Consider the following 25,859-nt stretch of genomic DNA (forward strand, 5'->3'; position numbering starts at 1 on the left):
CATGCAGGGACCGTCCTTGAACATGCACTTGCCATTTCTTAAGTACAGAAATCAGACTTTAATAGCACCTTGAGGACTGCACAGGGGAAGATAACATCTCTAACCACCTAGAATTAAAGTAGACAGCTCCGTCCAGCACACTCAACTTTCAGCCTTTCTTATGCTGATATTTATGCTGGTAAAAGATTGCAAAATAAGTTCTATTCTTATTTGATAGCCCATAACTTTGAGCGGACAGGTAAACAAATGGGGTGGTATATATTTACATGGGACAGTGTAGTACTACTACAAGGATACTCATGATATCTCCTGAAGGCTAAACATGACTAGTAGAAGTAGATTAGCTATGTTAGCTCAGTATCCCATTGAGGCAACTTAGCTCTACTTGGGTATCATGGCATTTTGCTACATAAAAAAGTACATGTATGAAGATTATTTGTCCAGCCTGGAACATGATGATAAAAAATTCATTTGAAGTATGTACCAAAACTGATATAATTTAGGCAATGGCAATGTTTTAGCATAAACAAATACAGGGAAGGAAGAAGTTATGATTGTATTTGATTTACATGGGAAGGAAGAGGATGTTTAATTACAAACTTACTATGTACTTTGTCCAAGTGTTAATGAGGTAACCTGCTGATATATATACAAAACAACTTTAAAGACCAAGACAGTTTAGTCAAATTCTGATGTGTAGTCCTCCACCCATTGTGAGAAACTGGACATGGGGAGATCAAAAAACCTCTCTTGTCTATTATGAACACTTTTACCTAACAGAGTACACAACACCCGAAGAGTACAAGATACTGCTCTACCTCTCAGAGTATTTCTATAATGCTGCACCTAAACTAATCTTCAACTAATTTGTATCAAGCTTTAGAATTCATCATGAGTTTAACATAAATCATATTGTTTATATATTTGTCATTTCCAACTTTTTTATTCTGCTATTTTCTAAATCCCTATAGAATGTCCAGAATATATGCGTGGAGCCTGTGGTTCTGCTCTGGCACAGTGGCCCTGAAAAATTGTTTAGTGCTTGTCAATACACTCAAAGAAATGAAGTGATGATCAACCACTCAAGGATGCAAGATAAGTGCTACATAATTCTGAAAGCCTTCCCCTCTCACAGTGACATCAGGAATTTCTGAAGAATCTAGAAATCAATTTTTTTCCATATTTTTTTGTATTTTCTATATTTGAATCTCCAATTATAGATTTTCCATTTAATCCCAGAACTATGCATTTAGCTTGTATAAGATCCATTTCCCCAGCTTACAGTGAGGCACATAAGCCTTCTAGAACATAAGCCTTTTGACTAGAATTTACCAGCTATCTCACCCTGTTCAGAAAGTGCTCCTTTCAGACATTAAGACAATATGAACTTCTCTTCTTACTACAAATGGATGATCCAAGTAGGCCACTGTCTGGGTTGCGGGCCCAAAAAGCAGACCTGAAAACTGTAGTCCTGAAGTGCAACAGCCTGCTAATTATGCAGTACGAACTTGCTATTGCAATAGTTCTGGTTTAGCTGGTAAATTACTCATTTTCGACAGAGAATATGGGGTAGTATTGCTTCATTAATCAAAAGCAACCTGATAAATCCACAAGATGTACTACTTTTGTTGATATATGCTAGACTCTAACTGTAAAACTTCTCCCACGTACAAAAGTGGTTTGCTCTAAATAACCCTTCTTTGCCAAAACCACACCAAAGTAAACAGAATCACAGGCATTAGCTTTTATATTTCTGTATTATCACAAGAAAAACTTTACACTTCAGATTGTTCTCCTGCGAACTGAGGTAACACTCATTATTCTCATTATTGAGATTCTCGATCAAAATAATTCAAATCCTCAAAATTTCACTATAATAGCTGCAATAGAAACAGCAGTACAGTTTACATAAATATACAGTAAATGAGACAAGATATATAAAGATCTCTGTGGTATTTGCATGCTTCCAATTAGCAAAAGGGCACAGTAAAAATATTCACAGAAGAGACTAGTTAAATCATATTTACCTGGAAGCTTAATAAATCAAGAGCAAGCCATATTGAATGTGGGGCAATGAGTGCATCAATCTAAGCAATGACTCTGTTGTCCCTTTCAAGACAGAAGTTTAATCAGTTCAGAGGCAAAAAATTGAGCTGTGTTTTTCCTCATGAAAAGCAGATACATACACACATTTGTTCGTTATTACCGAAGGGCAACTTACACATGGAACCGGGAGTTTAGCCAAACTTTCTACACGTAAAATTATTCATAATGTGTAAAAACATGCACAGCACACTCCACATCTTTATTAATTTTGTCTTGACAACAAGACAAGGAAGCAGCAGTGAAGTTTTGTAAATCTCAAGGTTTTTTCTTGAGGAAGCAAGCAATACAATGCTGGGATTCACAGGATAAGAATATTATAGCCCTCTGAAGATTACACTTTCAGTTTTCAAGACAGTAATACTTTTCCTTGTGTGCAAAACACTCAACTCTGCAGTATATATGTTTTTCTAAAACCTTTAAAGACATCTCTTTTACTCATTTCTACTGAAGTCTTAAACTATTATCCTATCTATAGGTAGGTATACCCATAGGTATGCATAGACTATGCACAGACTTCTTGCACATAGACTTTTACTTTCACATACAGCCCAACTGACTTCAAAGGGGGATGGATTTGAACTACAAATCCATATTTCTAATTGTTGTTTAGCTAGATTCTTTCTCAGTCAATAGCTACAGATGAAACAACCTTCTGGGATGACTGGATTTAAATAAGCAATTTTTTTTCTTTACAGATTCTTCTCCAAATACACTTTTCAATATCTTACTTATCTCTCAAAATATTACTGGATGTACTACCAGGTGTTCTCAAGAGGAGATTGTACTTGTTTTAATCTGTTTGATTCAAATACAAAATCTGTGTTCTGTCAAACCTTAGTATTATTATTCCCTTTTCATGATGTTTTGCATTTTGTATATTAAACATGGAACTTGGGTTTTGTTCTTCTCTTTTTTCCCCTGTAAATCATGTAGGGTGAGATTCATCTCTTCAGTTAACAAAATGTTAATACTATGAGGCAAAGGTTAGGTAAAATGAACTCTAACTAATTCCAGATAAATCTGTATGGCTTTAACATGTAGAAAGAGCATGGATGGTTTCTTTGTCTTCTCCCTAGTGTAACTTACTCATTCAAAAACTATGTCTGTAAAAGGCTGCATACATTTATTGCACTGTTTACATTATAAAAGAAGCATATGATGGAAAAACATACTTAAGTTGTGGTTTTGTGTCTGTGGACCCCAGGAAATGGTACAGTGTATGTAGGTGGTAGTACCTATGAAATGAGATTTGAATGCACAGAGTTCTTCATTTGCCCTTTGCGGAGAAATGTGTGATTGGCCCCTGCATAATAAAGCTGACTGTTAAAAGATGCACCACTGACAAACCTTGAATTTTCAGGAAGTGAAAAAGGACAGTAACAGAATGTACCTGTTCAGGTTTCCTGAGCAAATATCTGAGTGCAAAAGGATGAAGAAAATAGTGTTGTTTTCATCTCCAAAATGTGAGTAAAGCTATGACTCATCTTCTTTGTAAAATAAAATAGGACTTTGAGGAGGATCACATGAGATGTTGTCTAGCTCTGGCTATTTATGAGTTTTTCAATTGGCTCTAGCTCCCATCTGTTATGCATCAGACCTAAACCTGCCTTGTACGGTCTGCTGTATTCTATAAAGTCATGCATACGTTTTCAGTACATACACATTACAAAATAGCTATTATTACCTATGATAGTTGTGGATATTTCAAATGGTAAATGAACACAAAGTACTGTTTCTTTTTCCATCAATCAAAGGAAAATCTTAATCTTTTCTAGCACCATTCCTAAATAAGACTATTGTAGGATTTTAGATGCTAGTTCATAAATTTTTTACAATTATTTAAATGAAAACAAGTAATGCAAAGATGATGTACAAATTCTGCATGTAAATTAATAAAGTATTTGCTTATGTACACTCCTTCAGTCATATTTCTGGAGACAAAGTGGGGATTCCATATATTACAACCTGCCAATTCAGTAAAGCAGCAGAAAATCAATACAATAGAATGCAAAAGTCTGATTTTGAATAATAGCAAAATTTTATGCATTTTAGACACTTGTCACACCCCAAATTTGAACATGAAGGTGGTGGTTTCTAACAAGTGGATTTTTCTGTATCTATCTCCTGCATGAAGCATGAAGGCGCACTCAAAAAAAAAGCTCCCTCAAACTTCATTTGGTTTTGACAGTTAATACTGAGCTGGAAAGCTGGCACAAAAAATCAGTACCTACAAAAATAAAAGATTAAACCTCTTTTAAATAGAACAGGTACTGTAATTCTTGATTTGTTCTTAAATATAAACAGATTGAAGTTCTACACTCAGAATACTTGTTTGGTTATACTGAATTTGTACTACTAGAGTAGCCAATCATAAAGATACAGTATAGTTCTTAATAATTTGACCAAAATTGTGACCAGAAACTCTGTAAGAAAACACAAATGAATAAACAAACCAAACAGCAGTTCTGTCATATAAAGTTTCATACTTTCTGTGATCCAGAACAAATATATAAAACAAACTCCTTTGAGGCACATAGGATAAAATCACATGTAAAATAAATATTAAAGCAATATTTTGGTAGACTCAAGGATAAGACTGAGTTACTACTTATTACTTAATGTATAGCTCATACATTTCAGACCAGTGGCTGGATCACCTAATATAAATTGTGCTTTTATAAATGTACCTGTTTATCTTAATTTCTTAAAAGACCAAGAGAAAACTCTCTTGAAGAATATATCTATCTGCATTTTTTATTGTTATGGGTTGCTCCTAAGTGTTGTAAAAGGCTACTGTGGCCATTACCTGAGCCTTCAATCACCCATGTTCACCCTCTTCAATGCTTTTGTATCACTCACTGAAATTCACTGTTATCTTGGCTTCTGCATGAGTAACACCTCCAAGGTTCATTAGACAAATACTTCAACACAGCTATTCTATAATTATTTAGTTTTGGGTGGGGTTTTTTTTTTAATAATAAAAGCATAATTATTTACAAGCTAACACAAAAACTTTACAAACAGTATCTTTCTCTAAAAACCTAAGGAAGTGAAATAGGACAATATCCTTTGTGATTAATGATTACATAATGCCTAGAAATCATTCAAAATTGTGAAAATTACTTAGACATAGTAAGGATATTGACATGAGCTAGACAATAAGGTTGTACTTGTGCATCCTCCATAATCACATAAGGAAAAAGTAACTTAGAGTTACATATTTCACATACACTATATATCTACAAGTCTTTATGATGAAGATATGCATAGTTAAACCTTACTTAAAGAGAATTAATTATTTTGTCTGTTAACAGAGAAAAATTCTGGTTTATTTGCTCTAATGCATCATACATACGTGCTCTGATGTGAAATGATGCAATATTACTCTACCGTTTGTTGCCAAGTAACTACAAAATCATTGTTAATTGCCAATAAAACACTTGAAATAAAGTGCTTATTTAAGCAAAGAAAAGATGGCTCTAGGGCATATTTGCACCATGGGATTTACATAAAATGACTCCTACACAATCCGAGATGGAGTTTTTATCCTTTTCAATTACAAAGAAAGATATATTTTATCAACAAATGACTATTCAAAACAGTATTATTATGTGCATTCTAAGATACTACACTTTACAAAAGAATGTAACATACAGATAAATTTAAATATAATAACTGCTTGTAGATTTTTGTTCTTCTTGATATGAATGCTGAGTAGTTGAATGTGAAAAATAAGCAGCCTTTCTGAAATATGATGTTTATTTTACAAATAGGTTAATGCACTCAGGACAGGAAACATGAGGCAGAGCGATGTATTAAGTCTTTCAAGATGCACCCTTTCAAGATGTACTCTTTTACCCTGGAGCATACTTCCACTCCAGTATGAGTTGACTGGTATGTGTCAAGTTGATTGACACATTTAATTACTCCTTTTTTTTTCAATTTCTTGCTTTTAATAGATTCCAGTGTATTTATTCTTTCATCTTAATGATTAATTTTTTGTTATCCATATTTATCATATGTGTGTACCAATGATATTAAGTATACACTTGACTATTTTTAACTCCATGCCTGACATGGAAGCACAGACTTCCAGTCAAGGCAATGACTTAGGTTTCAGGTGACCTGGACCCATTCTCTCATTCTGCACCAAAATTTTCTTGTAATTTTAGGCAAGTCTTTCATGTCTCAGTTCAACAAAGAGCTTAATAACACGCATACATCCATTTGTATTTCAAACAAAACTTGTAGGCTCAAGACCTTTGCAGATTAGTTGTTGGTCACAGGTTCTAACATGTCTGTGGCAGAAAGACACTCATTTCAGAAAAACCTGAAGTCTACATATCTACCTCCAAAGCAGCAATTTCTCCTGCTCAGGCTAAATTTTGTTACTACTTGCATTTTCAGCAGACAAGGAATATGAGATTATTGCCTCCAAAGTAGAACTATTTTATCAAGGTGGACTGGCAATGTCCTCCTGAGTGGTCTCACAACTGAAGTACTCTCTTGAAATGGAAAAGATATTGGCTTGAATTTCCTTGGATAGGAAACAATCTTGAACATTAGGTAATGTTCTGATCATTGAGCAAATGCATGAAAAGGAAGTACCAGTGTCACCTAACACAACCAACAGCGTGACACCCTATTGAACAGGTAACCTCTAACAATGTAGAACACTCCAGATCTATCAAATGACCTCATGCTGTTTACTTAATAGACCCTACAGGGAGTAAGAGATCTAGCACAATCAAGGCTGGGGCACTCCTTACCATATTAAGAAACAGAACATTAGCACTCTGAATCAACTAGGAAAATAAATGTAAGGGCCTTCACTATCATGCATCAGCTCTTTGAGGTTTTGATTACTGAAGTTTATATATAGGCTTATATTTATTATCATACATGTATGAAGCTTATTTATCAAACTTACATATGAAGCTTATACTCCTTTCTGTATCAAACTTTATTGTAGTGAATTGAGGGATGGTGAGAACTGGCCAAACACATCTCTGATGCAAATAGCAATCAAGACCATTTTCTCCAGCCATGAAAAGCTCTCCATTTAAGTGCCTGTATATGATCAGTTTTGTTATTTTTATTTTGTCCATTAAGAGAATTCAGTGAGGAGTGACTGTTGTAGAATATATTGTCTATCAGCTTCTTCTTTCCTCTTTCAGTCTTCAGTGTGAGAGAATACGTATGCTTCTTAATGGCAAGGTCTTTTACACTGTATTATTTTTGCCCTTTAAAACTGCCTTCTGCACAAGCCAATGTCAAAACTCCTTTAACCTATCTGCAATTGAAAAACATTTATTGCTGTGGTGCTGCCCCCACAGTGGTGTACAAAGATTAAAAAACAATAGGCAGGCTACCTGCAAGTAGGCAGTGGAATCTATGTGTTCTGAGTGCTGTGACGCCATGAAGTTTCTCTGGGACAATCAAAGGAGACATTAAAAAATTAGGCTCTACACAACACAAAACTTTCAAAATGATAGTGGTAGTGGGGGATCCCAAATTTTTAAATAAATAAATAGATAAATAAATAAATTAAAAAATAAAATTTTATTTATTTACTTTCCCATATTAATGGAAAAGCATCAAAGATTTATTTATTCAAATAACCTGAAGTCAGTGGGAAAAGGGTTATTTCATAAACCTTTATTCTCATTCTCTTCCAAAAAGGAAAAAACAAAACACAAAAACTCCCAGATTTTTAAATGCAACTTTCTTATTTGGTCTAGCACACTCATTCAAGATTTACAGATGCATCTATTTTTCAGGGCAAACAATAAAAATCATTTTTTCAGCTGAAAAAGAGAAAAAAAGCATTAAAATCAACTTTTCAGTTGAGGAGAATTTTTAGTGATATAAGAAAACATAGAAGATTAAAGCCAATGTTTCAGACTTTGTAAAAATATTCTCCTTTGTCTTCAGTATAAACTTGGCAATTTCAATGCCAATCACATTTTTAATTGAGAGTGAACGAAGCCTAGTAACAGTGCTAATTTGTTGATTATATGATAGCAACAGCCTCTCTACAGTTCATCCCACATTATTTCTTTCTCCTAGGCAAAGTAATGTATCTTTTTGATTATTTTTAATTCAACAGATTCCATCTTCAGTAGGCCAAGTGGAAATCCAAAGTCCAAGTTCTTCTACTGGAAAAATATGATGTCCTGATTTTGAAAATTGGAAATCATGATGTAGCAATAACCTCTTCCTTTTACTTATTGCAAATGAAAGAAGCAATCCATAGAAGACCCACTATTCATCCCAAAATGTAAGGATTTACTAGAAAAATTAAAACCAGTGCTGGCTTTAGTGTTATACTTGAGTTAGCTGAAATCAATATATGCAAAGTCCACACATTCAGCACTAGTCAAGCTATTGTCTGTTTGTATTTTGCAGCATGAGCAAGTGCTTGTTAAAAGACACAGCAAGAAGAGAAGATTAGCATATTTTCTGTGCCAAAGTAGAATTTACTCATAAAAAAGAAAAAGTTGTCATAAACAAAACAGGAAAGCATTCTGGGGAATTAGCATGGCATGCATAAATTTTTTTGATGCCTCAGTTGTATTTGTCATCCATTCTGCCTTCTATATCATCACATTTATCTTATTTTAACTGTTTTACAATTTTCCAGTATTTTAATATCTGTGTTCACACTCAAGGATATCACAGGAGGACTCAGCTGAGTTTTCAGATGAAATATTTGGCAACACAGCAGAACAAGGTCACCTTATAGCCTCATGACTAGAGGTTTTGGTTCACCCTCATTGACCCTGCCTGTACTATATTCTGAGTTAAGTCATGCAAGGGGGCGGGAAGGATTATGCAAGAAAATGTGGGCAGGCTCAGTAATATTTATAACTATATGCACCTCTTAGAAAAGAAGCACTTGGATCTTCCCTCTCAGTAGGGTTTCCTTCTCTCTGTGGTCTTTCAGTTGTCTTTTCCTTTCTGCTGTTTTCTAGTCAAGATAGAGAAAAATTCTGTGCTTTCACACAAATAATTAAGATATCTTTCTTCGGTACAGTATAGTACATTCAAAGGTACTTTAAAAAACTATTTGTGGCTTGCTATCACCCTGCAGAACTTTTTTCCAATAGCCACTATTGCCTCAGCTGACCAGCACAGAATGCCACGGCATTTCTGGAGAACTGCCACATCAAACAGCTTTCAACTGTGAAATCATTCAACAGATTTAGGAAACAAGGTAGATCTGGGCCAAACTGCTGGGCTGTATTTGATAGAATTTATCAACACAAAATTTCATGGAAATTTAACGGTTTATACCTTCGTCGAGTGATCTGATTAAACACTAGTTTTAGGAGTAAATACACAATTATTTCCATTCTCTGTAACCATTTTCTTACTCTTAAATTCGTTCCCTGGCATCCAGCATACACCCCGTTGTTTCTTTGCAATGATCAGATTCATGATTTCTGGCAAGAAATACAGATGCATGGGCTTGATCCCCTTTTCCAAAATACTGCTGATGAACAGAGTAGTGTGAGCACAGCAAAGTTCAGCTACAAGGAAGAAAACACAGCAGCAAAATCATTTTTTTATCTTAGAAATATCAGACCTTGAATGAAATTATAGAGGAAGGACAGAGGAATTTATAACTAGGCTCAAAAGATAGGAATATTTACCATAAATCTTTTTTCTTCCCTCAGTTTCAGAGATCTTACACACACAAGGGGGGAAAAAAAACAGAAGGGAAAAATCCCAACCAGTCTTTATTATTGGAACAGAATTGTGTAAAACTTCTTCACAGATTCCTTTAATAGCAGTTTCCAACAATCAAATCTAGATGAAACTGGGTTTTTGTGTTTTTCCTCCAACATGTCTCTGAGACACAAGTCACATGAAATGTTAATTGTAATGCCAAAGTAGTTGAAGAAAAAGATATTGATTGAAATAGGTAAACAAACAAAATTTATATGATTCTAAAGCCCTAGGAATTAATTCTCCAGACTCTTGCTCTATTTGAATCATATCTATCTCACCTGTGCATGCAAATAAAAAAAACAAAAAAAAAAATCTGCTCCAGAAAAAATAATGCTCTCAACAGTTAGGATTTAAGCAAGGACTCGAAAAGAATGATTTTTAAAATTGACCAGTTATTTAATGACTCTCAATTTCTGAGTACTCAACTCTTCATGACAAAAACAAACAAACAAACAAAAAAAAAACCAAAACCCACAACCCCCCCAAAAAACACAGACTAACTTATTTTCAGAAACTGTAGAAAACTTACACTGTGAAAAGTGACATGCTACCGTTAGGGTGTAAGGCAGTAGGAACATGGTTCTGTGTATGTAAGGCACTAACCAAGTTTCTCATAAAGAAACTAACAAAAGCAAACACATATGCAACTGTATAGCTCCCATCATCATGCGATCCCAAACATTATAGGAGCTTTAGGCTTAAAGAAGACTTTTATGGGTTGAATAACCAGACTTCAGATTAATGCTGCCTAGGCCTGGCATATTTCTGCCTGAGATTTTCTGGGCAGAAATATGAGCATTTGTTTTATATGTCTGAAGTATTGAGTCATAGGTACTGAGCTGCATTGTACACAAAACTGTGCATCCAGAATAGACATATCTGAGATTTCTCATTAATTGCCAAAAGTCCTAAAATTCTGACTTGAAAAGATTTCTAGATGAAAAACAAGTATCTGCACATCAGGGTGCAAATATCTTCTAAATGTACTGAACTAAGCCATAACCCAATTGAAGTGAAATACATAGATAAACCCTTCCTCTCTCTATTCTAACAGTTTGGATAATATTTATATGTGTCATATTATCATCTGTGCTTTAATTTGCTTTTGGCAATCCCATTTCTTATCCTTCATCCTTTCTTCATCATTTTGTCATAAAAAAAAATAAATAGCATTTAGAAAGAACTATTTTTGCACTTACATTTGTTTAAATTCCTTACAGTTTCTTTTTATGAAGAGGTAAAAGAATCTGATTTAGAAATTATCTATTAATTCATAATTCACCAAGCAGTAGTGTGGTCCACTTCTCTTTCCAATTTCAAAACTAAAATTTTCTTTCTAAGGAAATACATGAAACTTCACATTGATAATGCAAAATAAGATTAAGATCAGAGTATTTCACATCCAAGACATTGATTTGTATGTAGCAAAGCCAAATGAAGCATGTCACATATGGTATGTAATATTTTATGAAATGTGAGCAACAAAGCAACTAAAGTATAGTGACAAACATCGGAAATTATGTCAAAAGGAATAAAACCAAACTAAACTACATGAAAACCAGCCTTATTTTAGTTTTATTCCACACATCGCACCTCAGAAATAACCCTACATTTTACAGACTTGTTGCAGGACTTAAACCACAAAACCCTTTGCTACTACCTGACAGAGGCAATTAATGATCCATCAAAAATTACAAGGAAGTAAATTTTTTACTAACAGAGTAACGTGCTGAACCACCCTCAGCTGGATGAATACATGTAAACGAACCAAGTCAGGACATACTATGTCAAGGCTTAAGTACAGTTTTCCTACTTGCATGGTATGCCTGTGACAAACACAGACTGAGGTTTCCAACAACAGACATGCTGTTATTATGGCAACCGCACAAAGTAATAAAAGAAACCTTGTGAAAATCACACGTGACAAAAGTTGAAAGGAAAGTCACAGTAAATAACTGCTTCCCTGAAGCTGGGCCTACTGCTATTCTTTCAAGTATTTCCATTACTGTTTGTTAGTCTGTACATCACACTAATTCCACAATAAAATAATTTTTATTAGTATTACAGTCAAGCACATGATATTAGATGCTGAAATGAGAATTTTGTAAGGCAAGCTTTAGACTAGAAGAATGTATTTATATTTGATTATTATATCATGATAGCATCAATACATTCTCTTTAATGGATTTCATCCACACTTACAGGGCATAGGAAAGAAATAAAGTTGGTTCTCTATTTATAAGGATGTTAGGATGATCAAAACCAAGAAAAAGTGGATGTGTCTTTGAGATTTCCATGAAACAAAATTGCATTTTATCCCAATACCTGTTTAAATAGATAAGGCACTTCAGGTTATTAATATATAGATGTGTGAATTTGATGGAAAAAAGAGAAATAAAGGTGAAGGGGGAAAAAAAATAAATAAAGAACAGAAGTTTAAAAGATTAAATTCAGCATAAAAAATTTAGAGGAAATGCGCTGATATAACAACAGGTAACTTTGGGACAATATTAAAGTAATGCAAAGTAATTTTTATAACTTGTAATGCTGTCAGATTTTTCCCTGACATCTCCTCCCAGAAAATTGGCTATGAAGAAATGAGGATCTTATGGAAATCTAGCACTTCTAATGTTGGATAAACCTTTTCAGTTCTGAGTAGGCAGAATCACGTTTATACTGTGCAGCAAAAGAAAAGATCAAGAAGTGCCTAAATGTCAGTAGCTAGGCACTTCTGACTCATACTACAGGTTCAGAAAAATCCTCTTTCCAGTTCATTACAGAGTCAACATATTTCAGAAACTGTAGCACTCACCATAAATAAATAAACAAGCAATGATCCGAAAGCAAGTTCAGACACTGTCCTCATAAGAAATGAGGAAACAGTGGAAGTAAGCCTTTGTGTGAAAGTATACCCCTCTCTTACCTGCCATTTTGAAATACCACATTTAGATCCCTCAGAGGCCAAGATCTAGCTTGCTAGTACAAAATTACTGCCAGACTCATCAATAACACTGTTTTGTCTGATGCCCGCGTATGTGGCCATCAGGTTACAGACATCAGGATAGTCTGTACTTCATGTGGACATTTCATGTCTCATATAAAAAGCCAATACATCCATCTCTTCATGACACTGGCTTCTATTACCAGGCACCCACACATTGGGCTGTGTGGCATATGGTAAAACAGCTGTAGTAGTATCACGGTTGGATAAGGACAATGTGAACGTGTGCATTTAGGTGGAGGAAGAGAAAGACAGGGGAGAGACAATCAAAACTTGCAAGAAAGAGCGAGGGAGAGAAAGAAAGATGGATGAAGTGATACCTGAGAGAGAAGAAAATTAATTGTTCTTTATTGAGTATTGGCAGCCAAGGAAAAACAGTTTCAACTTATTCACTGTTATGGTTAGCAGGGAAGGAGAGATGAGGAATTTATATTTAGCTAAAGAATAACATTTCCCTAGTGACTTAAGGAAATTAATGCATACCTACTTTTCTATGAACTTAAGGTTAAATTGCCCTTCAGACACCTTTCTGTTAGAAATTAAATGTTCCTCAAGAAGAGATATCAACTGTTATCCCAGTTATTAGAAACAATTTGGTGACTCAGCTGATAGGACAGTTGCAATAACTAATGAAGCTGCATTTCTGTCATTGTGATAGTATAATACTTTCATTTGTGAATAATTTGCTTCTGTAATTTGTCTTCAAATATTCTATTTCAACTCTACAATACCCAGTAAATCATCATCCTTGCAGTATGATTTGATTACACACAGGGCTAGCACTGTTTTCCTCAGTTTATATCTACTGCTTGAATTACAGTAACTTCTATTTTGGAACTAATTACATTTTCCCATATTAACACATCTCAAACTGTTTCTGCTTTGTCAGTCTGTTTAACCAGCATTGCACAAGAATACTGGACCCCTGAGCCTAAAATTATGTATATTTGCATGCCATTTTCTTCTCTTACTGCTATCGCACGAGTAATTCAGCTGCACTATGCAGCCAGATGTTGGTACATACTGTTGATCTATATCATTCTTGCCAAGTTAGAAATTAATATCATGGGATCATTTTGAGCAAATGAAGTACTTACTGAGGGACAGAAAACAATGTGTCTTATGTGAAGGATGCAATGCATCCCACAAGTCTTTTTTATAGACTGTAATTAACTCTTTAATATTTTCATACATTATAGAAAGTCTTCCTCATAAGTCAGAGATAAATAACTAAGTAAAAAATGTTAATGTTTGTTCCAATGGTGTAATTCATATTGATTGAAATAAATTAGTTTCTTAATAATATGTGAAGAGAGTTCATTACTAAAGTGATAATTCCTACTCTATGGACTTACATTCCTGTTCACCTCTTATTTCCAAATTAAAAATGACTCATTTGGAAGTTAAAACTGAGGGCATATCAATAATTTTATGTATCACAGTGATACTAAAACTCAATTCATACTCTCTGAAAAGTCTTACAAAAAATAAATAAAGAAAGAATGAATTCAAGACAATTAAGATGTAGAAATAAACACCCAAATATACATAAATGGTTGTTTCATTATACCAGTATTTTAGTACTGGGATGGTCTACTTATGACTAGTGATTTAAAGTGTCTGTAATGCCAAATTTGGTTAAAATACTTTTTAAAGATTCCTCATTTGTCAGGCAGGATTTCTTCTCCCTTTTCCATTTTTCTTTATTTCACTACTCAGTATCTTTATTTTAAATGACTGTTTTGTGGAGATGAGATGCATAAAATGAAAAATTGCTTCATCCTCACACTGTGCTTAGTCTTCTGATTTGCCGGTGTGATTTTGCCCTCATTCAAACAGAGTTTTTGAAATGTTGGCTTCTACTCTTAAGATGAGTGGTTGTGATAAAACTATCTGGGGAGAAGGGGATGGCTTTCTCTCTCGCAGTTTAAAGATTTCTGCATTTGAGTAGTTAAACTCAGATAGCCATGCCCAAAAAGAGCTGATTCTCCTTTTTGTAGCCTCATCTCAATTGTTCTAATCCAGAAAACACCAAAAAGAAGGGGGTTTTGGCTGCCTCTCATGGAGACTTCTTCATGTTGTATCGTCATGTATGCCATATTCTCTTCATCCCAGATACCTCCTCAGTCCTTTTGCCTTTCTATTTCATGTTTCAAGGTCTCATCTCACTCCATGCCTGACATCATTCCCTTTCTGCAAGGAAAAAAGGGAACGAACCTAAGGGGCTCAAGATGGCTTTCTTTCCCACAGATCAGCTATTCTAGTTTTGCTTTTCTACCTTCTTCTATCAACCTAGCATACTACCAGCGCAGATTTCTTGAGTTGCACACCACCATCAGGCCGTCAGCTGAAGTTATAATGACCTCAGACTGAAGTTAAATCAACCTGCCATTTACAATGTAGATTAAGTTTTTCTTCTCCTGGCACCCTGATTCAGATGTCTTCAGGCAAGGGCTAGCCAGCAGCGTAGGCATGTGTGCAAGTTACCTCCTAACTTCTTCTGGGAGCGCTGGCTGCTGCGTACAGCCTGCCAGGGGCCTCCCTTCCACCAGCAACCTGGTACCCAGGCTGCACCAGCATGTCTCCATGTCTGCATTCCCAGGGAAGTGCAGGCTGCAAAACAAACACAAAGACCAAGCCAAAAACATTCACATTATGTTATCTAATGAGTATCCCTTTTTTTGCAATATCCATTTCTATCATACTCTTCATTCATAAATACCTGAGTTTTACTGTCAACCAGGGCAAGCACTTCAGCTTTAATGAATCCGATAGCAATGATGGACAATGGAAATATGAATTAACACTTCATACAGTCACCACAGACATCTGCCCAGATAAAGTGGAATACATGAGAAGACTCTTCCCAATCAATCTAAAGATGATGTAATGACATCAATCATGTATTCTTGATGCTCTATGTCTGTGACATTGTAAAAACACAATGACGCAGAAAAGGATATTAGGTGACAACTACTTGCTATTTCTCATAATACAAGAATGAGGAGCTACTCAAAGACATGATCAGGTAGACTCTTTAATGATTCAAGTTTTTAAGGCAAATTCACAGAGAATAAATTGTATTTCATTCTACATACCTAAATAAACTTTGAACCTTAACTGAAGCCTAGGGGGGGAAAAACAAACAAACAAACAACAAAAAAAAAAAACAAAACAAAAAAAAAAAACAATCAAACAAACAAAATTCCACTGCCCTTCCCTTAGAAATCCTACTCCTCACATAATCCTAATAGTCATGTCACGATCCCTCTCTCTCAGAACAAACATTAAAGAGGTGTTTCTTAGTATTTTATCCTTCTCCCACAGGTCTAGATTTCAGAAGACACTGTGTGGACTAAAACATTTTGCAGTCTCTGTCAGAGTATTTCCTGAACATACTGCAAAATTAACCATTTTGAAAAAGGGAGAGTAATTATTATTCCCAAATGTGGGAGTTAGCCCTTAGAAACAGTGATGAGAGCTCTACTGACACAAGGCAATGGCAAATTTAATGAAATATTAAATAGTTGTTTAACTATTAAGCATTGCAAACCAGCAGTTACCAGGAACGCACTAATTTCTTCCAACAATATTCCCTACAACAAACCTCAGTAAACAATCTCCTTCTCTCTCCTAACAAATACTATATGCTTCTCTAGGAGACGACTCCTCAGCGATTCAGTGGCACAAACACATGCTAGGTATTTTTTCTGGATCTGAGCTAGAAAGCCCTACACACCCAGAGACTGAATTCTAGACAGGCAAATGACTGTGAAGGGCTGCACCTTCCCTTTTGATTCATGTTTGCAGCTCAGCTGCATGATGGCTTGAGAGCATAACTACTGCTGTCAGGCTGATCTCATGAAAAGGAGGGGGACGTACAGGACAGCTGGCCAGCAACAGATGGGGACATGCTGTTCCATCCCGCACGTTGGTAGAGCTCCTATTGCAGCACATGCTGTCCAGAAGGAATTCTAACTAATGCAGCACCGGTCTTCCAAAGGAGGCCTGGCTTTAAGCCACAGTCAAGTCCTAGAATTCAAAGAACTTCTTAAATTGTCTAACTACTCCTTAAACAGTCCACTCATTTATAGTTCAGATCAGTTGTTTGTGTTGGAAATTAATTAGTCTGTTCTTTAAATTCTTTTTTGTTTAAGATAAGGTGAAAGCATGCCATAACTTCTGGTTTTGTGAGCAGAACTTGATATACCTGTTGATAGCTTAAGATTTCTTGTCCTTGATGAAGAAAATTCTTTGCTTTTCTAATCACATGATAAATGCAAAAAGATCATCATCAGTCACCACAAGCATGATTGCTTTCACTTATTCTGCTTTGCAGTGACATTGGCTATGATCATCAATTGACTTCTAAAATAGTTAAGCTGCATTAAAATTAGACTGTTGTTATTGAAATTTACAATGAAATGAATTTATCTTTTATTCATTCTCTTAACTTTCTATAGACACCTAGAGTTTAATTTTGTTCTTTTGATATTTCAAATTAAATATTACTTGAAAACGAAAAAGTAAAACTCATTTGAAAACTTATAGAAACAGAAATGAAGATACCAGTTCATTTTGACCTTCTGAGTGGAGAGAAATGAATAAATTAAATATCTATGCCATTTCTCATTATCAAGGTGACTGGATGCAATTGTACAGAGCTCGTTCCACTATGCAAACTCACCCTGACCCAACTAGTCACTGTGTGTCAATATAAAGAATTATCACCTCGTCTTAACTCCTTAACATAGAGATACTGTCTATTACAGATAAAGTCATCTATGCCATGTCATACACAGAATATCACAGGACAGTATGCATTTGTAGTGAGAGATTCACACCAGGGTTTAAATTACAAAGTATTAATATAAACGAATGGAAAAGCAGAAACAATACCTGAATATACAAAATCCTAGAAAATAGTATTTGTCTGAGAAATACTGCTTCTTTGAATTATCAGCTGTGGCACTGCATATAAGAAGTGTCATAACTTCACAGGGTATGACAAGACACCTTGAACTCATTCTTGGCAGATTATTAGAAATTTTATGCAAAAGATGCCAGTGCAATCCCATACAGAGCCATCAGTGTTCAGTAGGAGTTTTTTTCCTTTATGCCTTTTTTCTCCTTTAAAATAGCTTTCAAGTAGAATAGATATATATTAACAGTGATGTATAAACATACCTCTGTAGTAAATCCTTTTTAAACACACAAATTACAAATTAGAAAAATGGATACGGTCTAATATTCATTAAATGTTATTTTTATATTATCTATTTCCTTTTTTTCTAAACTGAAGGATCAGTTTACAGAAATACATATACAGTCTGACCCTTTTGAAATGCCTACTGACTTCAAAGAAAATCTAAGAAGAGGAATGTGTGCTTTACAGCTTCTTCATTATCAACAAGTATTTCAGTATTCAAACTAAAGGAGCAATTCTTGTGAATGCTTACACACAGAATTTTAGTACTTGTGCATATTCTTACTAGACCCTACAGCATTATGTTTCACTCTGATGAGCCTCTTAAAGGAAGTCTTGATGAAAAAAGCCCGCAACTTCACATAATGTGCTCTATAAAAAACAGGATACTGAGTGTACTATAAATAAAATTAATATTCAGACTAAATGTTTACAGATGTGAGCCTTTAGACAAATGCAGTGATCTAGAATTGAGTTATCTTAGTCTCTTAGCTACTAATTCACCCTCACCACAAACTAGAACATAAATGAGATAGGTTCTACCCAGAAAAAGGAGTCGAACTTGCTGAATAAAATATTGTCATTTTTATGTCTTCTCTTTCTCTGTAAAGTCACAGCCTACCCTTTTCCTTTTTCATGGTCTTTCTGTTCTCAAATTTGAGGCCTACAGATAAAGGTGCATCAATAGCTTATCAACCATCTTTTTTTTTAACTTATTATTAAAATAGTTAGAATTACAATTCTAACCTATTATTGTTTCTCTAGTTTCTTTACACATCAGATATTAATACTATTTTACACACGTGTGATATATGACATCCACGGAAATCACAATCCCTGTATCAGAGTTCAAAATCTAATGTAAAAGGACAAATATAAGTATACGTTTATAATTTTCATAATTTATATAATTGGCATATATATGCTATATAGCTTTTGTATCGGCACACATCATATATAGTGACATTTTTGTGATTACAAAAATGCATGAATTATGATTTACTGTTGCTAAACATATGATATTAATTTGATGCAGTATAATGAAAGAATAGCATTTTAAATGGAAATCTGATGATGGGATAGTTGAGTGTTTTGTCATTTTTCAGGATCTTCAGGACCAAACGCCACAAATGGCAATTTTATTTGAGGTCGATGACCAGCTCCATTTATCTATAAGAAGTTGATTCCATCAGTTCTGCATTGTTTTGAATCACCAGATGGCACTTTTCCCTGCTCTAAAGACTTACCATCTGAGCATGTAGGAGTTAGATCTGGGAGAAACATTGCCAGCTGAACTGAGATGCTATATCGATGTTGAGTGCCTTACCAGTAAAGAAACACTTGTCTTGCTTCAATATCTCTCTTCAGCTGAAAATATTCTTTCTCAAATTAATTGCTGTAGACAAGCTATGTCTACAGAAGTGGAAAGAAATGAATTAAAAAAGCCCCACTTTTGTCAGCAAATATGCACTGCCCAGGGACATTTTTTAAAGGTATTCTTTCACATTCCCCACAAGACTATATTTAAAGCTGTACTTCTAACTTGAATAAAATAATATCGACAAAATTAAATAAAACTGTGTTGAAAAGCTTGTCCACTTATAAGTACCGTTACAAATTTGCTGCTTCTATTCTGGTTATGTTCTTCAAGTAATTTCTCTCCCTTGTTTCCATGTCAAATCCATGGGAAGGAAAAAAAAATTATAAAAGTATGCAGTCATGGCAAGAGCTCTCGGTGAAGTACAATCATGATTCATTATCATCACATACTAATGGAATATCTCAGTGGAAACACCATAAAGTAATGTTTAAACATCATGCAGTGACTGTTTTACAATGTCTGTAACTACACTGCATGCACATCTTTCACTCTACTGTTTTCTTCTGTTATGTGGGTCAAGCACAGTGCTTCCTTTCTCTGTGACTTTAGGGAGAAGAGACAGGCTGATTTGTTTTTTTTTTTCCCCTCAACTTCTTTCCAACTTCTAACTGCTTAAGCAGATAGGAAGTTGTACTGGTAAATCAATTTTCTGTGACAAACAGAAAAACAGTTTTTTAGGAGGTAAGTTAAAGCAAAAGGAATTTTCCTCATATTGAAACTTCACTAAGGTTGCCTGCCACATCACAAAAAATCACTTGTTCAAACATGACTCCCTTATGTAAGGATTTGGGGACCTCTCTACCATGACCCTGTAGGAATACCTTTCTGTTATCTCCTACTTTTACTAACAGGCAGGTGACTGGTTTTGCTGTTGGAGAGTTACAATACATCAGTTCTACACGAAAATGAAACTATGTGAATATACACTGGGGTCGCAGTCACTGGTGAAAAACAAAATATTACTTATTTTTTTTACATCCCCAATATTTTCTTTTTTCATAAATAATTTTTGAATAACATTTCATATAAATTTATTGAGAATCATATAATGAGAAAATACAAATTAAAAAAATATAAGGCAAGGTATAAAAACACCCATTGGAAATAAGCATGAAAACTGTCACCATTGTCCAGTTTTGTCATTTTTTGTTTTGCAGTTTGACCCATTCAAGTCCATAGTGATAAGCCATTACAGTGCTTCTGATGTCAGAAGAGTTGTGAAGATGACATCCAAAATTCTGGCCTCTAAGCCATCAGCCTGCTCTAGTGAAATCAAAGACAGCTTTGCACTCAGTTTTGAGCTCAGAAGCAAAGATTTAGACCTTGAGGCTTCAAACTTTGATAACAGGGATGACAAAAAGAGCACCAAAAATCATTAGGTTATCTTCATGAAATAAGCTCAGCAAACTTTTCTCCAAAATTATGTATAAACAGCCATTGTAAAACTGCTAGTACATTAACTACTGGCCAAATTGTTTAGGTTGGCTGGAGGTTTTAGAGGGGTTGTTATACATGAAAAACAGAATGGAAAATTAGTTTTGCACTTGCTTCAGCTAAAGGAATCTAATAATTTTTAAGTGCCTACAGCTAAAACTAGGCATAGGACACTGAATTCCGAGGTTGCAAAAAGACTGAAACAGTTACTTGTGTCAGTGAAATATACACCCACACTGGTTGCCTTAAAGCAACCCCTCATTCTTTATTATAAAAATCTCTGGCACTGCAGAAGAACCGACTGTGTAAGTGTTCATCAAGGCTGAATAGCCTTCATTCCATCACTCGGTTTCATGCAGGGGGATTATGTTATTGCTGCCCTCCCAAATCCTTATGAAAATAAGATATTTATCATGAAGCCTTGTCTTGTAAGTAGAATTGATGTTACATTTATAAACTACGCGTTACTTTAGAACACATGGGATTAATGCTCCCTGGCAGCCCAAGCTCTAGTCTTCATTCCCACACACGTTGCCAGAGTAATCATCTACCTTGCCTGTTGCCTCAGCTATGTCCAACTTGTCTTCAAATCTTTTCCTGCCCTCGTTCATCTTTTCCCATATTAGCTGTGAGCTTCTTGAGTTTCTTCAAAGCTGTGTTTCCGCCACTTTGCTTGCACTCATTATATCCTATCATTCCTCTAATTCAATCCAAATCACAGCCACAGAATCACTTCCAGCACATCCTTCACTCTAACTCTGATTTACATTTCACATCCATCAGTCCTGAAATCTGACCTGAGCTACGCTGATGTTTCCCTTTCTTTAAAGTTTCTGTTTAGAAGACTAATCTCTAAACTTTTTATTTTCTCAGAAATGTTGGCAAAATATATGAACAAAAAGTGTCAGTCAAATCTATAAAGCCTGACAAGACTGGGGAGTGTCACCATTCAGTCATTAATTGTTGTTACAACTTTTTAAGAGTAGACAGAGTGTAAGAATATTTCTTCTTTAAAGTGCTTCACACTCTTGTCAATATATGCTAGATAATCATTAAAAAGCCAATAACAAGCACTGTGCAACATGAGCTGGCGCATTGACTTGTCTTGCACTTAATTAGTCAATTAGTTTTGCATGGATTACCACAGGAATCTGAAACTACCTATTGATACTAAGTATAGCTAAAAGGAAATAGAAAAACAGCACATTACCTGGCAGAGAGCTGCTGTCCAAGTCAATAATCTGAACTTGACAGATACAGAGCCTTTGTTCAGTTTGAACATTTAAAGACTCTTTGGAGACCTGATTGGCTGAAAATCACACATGATGTTTGGACAGTTTATTTTGTGTGACCAATTGCCAAACCAACAAGCATCTCAAATTACTGAGGCACAAGAGGTTAAGGTGAAGCTCAACATTCAGAACACAATTCCACAGAAGGGCACCCTTGATTTATGAACATTGTCTGTTTAGGGTTTCTTTCACAGTTCCTTTGTCTGACAGGATTTTTCCTTATCACTCTCTGTGCACATTCAAAAGTGTATTTAGATGCTATAGCCTTTAAATTGAGGGCTAAAATCTGGGAACACCTGGACATAGTTTGTGCCTAATGCTACAGGTGTTCAATATGTGCTGAGATGCTGGGTGTGAACCTGTCTTTTGAACCACATAGTGAGTTAAGATCAGCATTAATATTATTCCATTCAACAAATTAAACATGTAATAAAAATTCTCTAAAGATCAGCAGCAGAAGTTTAAAAGCAAAATTGGAGGCACTCAATGCAGCTAACGTTGCAAAAGTCTATTTTTTTTCTCATTTGAACAAAATTGTCCAGCAATTAACAGCAAATACACAATTAACTTAGACTTTTTCAGACTAATCCATTAACAGGCATAGTAAAATACTGCATTAGGCTTTATAGAGTAACTAGAAATTTCTTTGTATTAATAAGCAATGCTAGCCACCACATTATTTAAAAAGCTGTATTTTGCTGGAGACAGGGCAGAAGTTGCTTCAGAGCTCCAAAAGTTATTTTCTGTTATTTCTTAAATTTTACAAACTCACTATTTTTTAATAGGAAAAAAAATTGACTCATCAGTAGTACTGATGATAAAATAAATGCATACCTAAAAGGCAAGTTGTACCTTAGACCAGATCATAGCTTCACTCAAGAATTCTGATCAAAAGCCTTTCCTTTTTAATTGCAAAAATGACCTTAACTATTCTGTTGGAGAAGCAAACAAGAAGGTGTATGTGTCCTTACGACTTACTTTTCACCAGTCTCACACACTATGCTTGTCTTGACCCAGTAAATGCTAGAAGGGATGAAACTGCATGGCCCAATGAAACAGAAAAACATTCTGATGACTCAGGTTAAAAAAAGTGAAACTTTTTCTTGTCCTAGATATTCACTGTGGAACTGATATTAAAGCCTCAAAGGTCTTACAAGTGCTTTGTTTGGGAATTTTAGACAGTCTCTGGGACAGATTTTATGAGCAAACTGCTGTTACTTTCACTGCCCACCTCTTTGAATATTCACTGAGAAAGAAGCAATTCTATGAATTAATTTCTAAATTTATCTGAAAATAATGATGCTAACGATGATCTGCATTTCTAAGACCTTTGGCAATCTTGCATGAAAAGTGAGATGAGTTCTAGAATGACTGGAAGCACACCCCAATGTGAGAGTTGCTTAAAGAAAAAGACCAGCCTAATCACGAGAAAATATTATCATTTAATTGATCTCTGTACTGTCTAAAACTTTAATTTGAATCTGAAATGGTTCCTTTTGAAAGGAAGAAATATACTGGAGATAATATGTGGCAGTGATAGGTAAGTCGCTAATTTCAAACTGTGGGGAGGACTATTTCCAAGGGGTGTTCGCCTCAGCACTGAGGGCAACAGCAGGAAGGGAGCGTGTTTGCTGACACAAGTACATAAGGAGAAGATAAAAAAGGAAGTAAACATGGGTTGCTGAACTCTGACAGAGAACCTGCAGTGACAACAATACTGCGTTTCCTATTATTGGAGAGAAATAGGAAGCGAAGTATTGTTCACGCTGGACACCCTCTGTTAGATTTTGACAATTTGTGTTTAGTCCCGGGTACAGCTTCTCACTTGTGTCAGCAAAGCCGCTCCCCCCTGCCGTGTCCTTCGGTGGCAGGCCCTTCCTTCCACAGGATCCTCATCCCGCCCCAGGCAGGGGAAGAGAGAATCACCTCAGGCCTCAAGATTTCTGCATCTGCGAAAAGCAGCCACAGAAAGAGGGATTAACAGCAGGTACCCCTGCAATGTCCCTAGAAGGTGAGCCTGCTGCTGTCCTCTAGGGATGCCAACTGCATGGTCAGCCCGAGCGAGCACGGCACAGCACCAACTGAGCATCACGGTGTCAGACCATAGCTGCCTCTCGTCCACCCACTTCAGAGACCAAACAGAAGGGTTTAAATCTGTGCCTGCATTGAGGCTGATCTTCTAAATTCAGGGAACTGAGCACAGGGTAGAAGGTCAGAACTAATGCTAAAGTGTGCTTGTGAGTGACGGAGCTAATTGGCAAAGGGCACATCAGTGGCAGGCAGTTGGCCTGCAGTTCACCATCAGCTTGAACATGACAAAAATAAAAGTTAATACTGTCTTGGACCGTTGTCTATAAAAACGTATGGATACCAAGAGACCTATAACTCAACTCACCATATGAGACTAATCTGGCAGTGTATTTTGTGAATAATAATGGCAGTGGGTTTTTAAATATAATACAATTCCAGCTACTTGAGAGCTCCTCTGAGATAGGTGCCTAGATGTAGTTGCTTTACTGCACCTTGGTGCTCACTCATAGAGAGGCACATACTAAATTTAACCATTCCTTCCTGGAAGAGAGCCATACACCAGAGAGAGGCTGAGGTTTTCTTCCAGGATCATAAGCTTAGACTGTTAAAATTGAAGTTCACCAGAACCATTTAGTCTGGATGCCGATCTGAACCTCAGCTCAGGTTTGCTACTCACTGACATCTGTTTCAGTACAATGTCTGTTTATTAATAGACACTTAAAAAAATAATCTCTTTCGCACACAGCCAAGTGAGATCGTTAATATTACGGCACAATTTTTCCTTCAGGCACAATCCAAGGATGTTGGTTTTCTTGAAAGAATGCTTTATGTTAGCAGTGGCAATAGAACTTAAAGCTATATAGCAGTTTGTTCTAATAATGGAGCTCTGGACACAAATCATTTTCCATTGCTGTGATTTTTTTTTTTGATTTTTTTTTTTTTTTTTTGTCTAATACCCTGCAAGACCTCGGATACTGGGTGACACTCTCCATTTCTACCATTTCTCCTACTAGTACATACTTTTAGCTTTTTACATTTTAGGGAAGATTTAAGTTTGTAATAAAGTTCTGCAAGATATTCTTTGGCTTACACACAGTTTGTCACCTTTTCTGATTTAAATGAGGGATACAACACAGCCATATTTAGACATCAACAGTGCTGACATCTGCTTGTGCTCTGGATACCTACGTTTCACTTATAGTCAGTGGGCAGAAAGGAACTTCTGGGACATATCTCACTGACCTGTTTTAGACATCTAAGCTACACCGAAATGATATGTGACCTACAAATGCCTATATCTCTCTATTATATAAAGTGATTCTAGATAGGTTGCTTAATTACAGATACCTAAACTATTGAACTCGGGCTTTGGATAAACCCAGCCCTATATGTTCATAATAGAGTTTCTTGGTATTGCAGAGGACTGAAAATAATGATCCAGTTCCTTGTTCTAGTCCAATGTTTTTAAATCTTAAGTGTTTTGGGGTAGGTAGGAGGATGTTTTCCTGTTTGTTTGTTTATTTAACTTTTACAGACTAAGAAAGTGAGAAAAAACATGTTATGGATTCTAAAAATGTTCTTTCCATCTTCTTTGAAATAGATCCACAGCTGAACAGTATAGTGTTGAAATCTGAGATTTTGCAATCTTTTCTGTATTGCTGAGAAAAAATATGC

At 35.5% G+C, this 25,859-nt stretch overlaps 1 protein-coding gene across 3 annotated transcripts in view; it reads right to left on the minus strand.

Annotated features, from left to right (window-relative positions):
• SLC16A7 (solute carrier family 16 member 7) overlaps positions 1-25,859 on the minus strand; it is an 86,676-nt gene that overhangs the window by 45,726 nt on the left and 15,091 nt on the right. The window contains exon 1 of one of the 3 annotated variants that reach the window (XM_032999803.2): positions 22,073-22,109. The exons of the other annotated variants lie outside the window; for them this stretch is intronic. The gene's annotated coding sequence lies outside the window, so the exon portion shown is untranslated. Of the gene's footprint in view, positions 1-22,072; positions 22,110-25,859 lie in introns of those variants that run through there. 3 annotated transcript variants of the gene reach the window in all.

The sequence above is a fragment of the Tyto alba genome, unplaced genomic scaffold (assembly GCF_018691265.1).
Source record: "Tyto alba isolate M040663 unplaced genomic scaffold, T.alba_DEE_v4.0 Super-Scaffold_2, whole genome shotgun sequence".
NCBI classification, from domain to species: domain Eukaryota; kingdom Metazoa; phylum Chordata; class Aves; order Strigiformes; family Tytonidae; genus Tyto; species Tyto alba.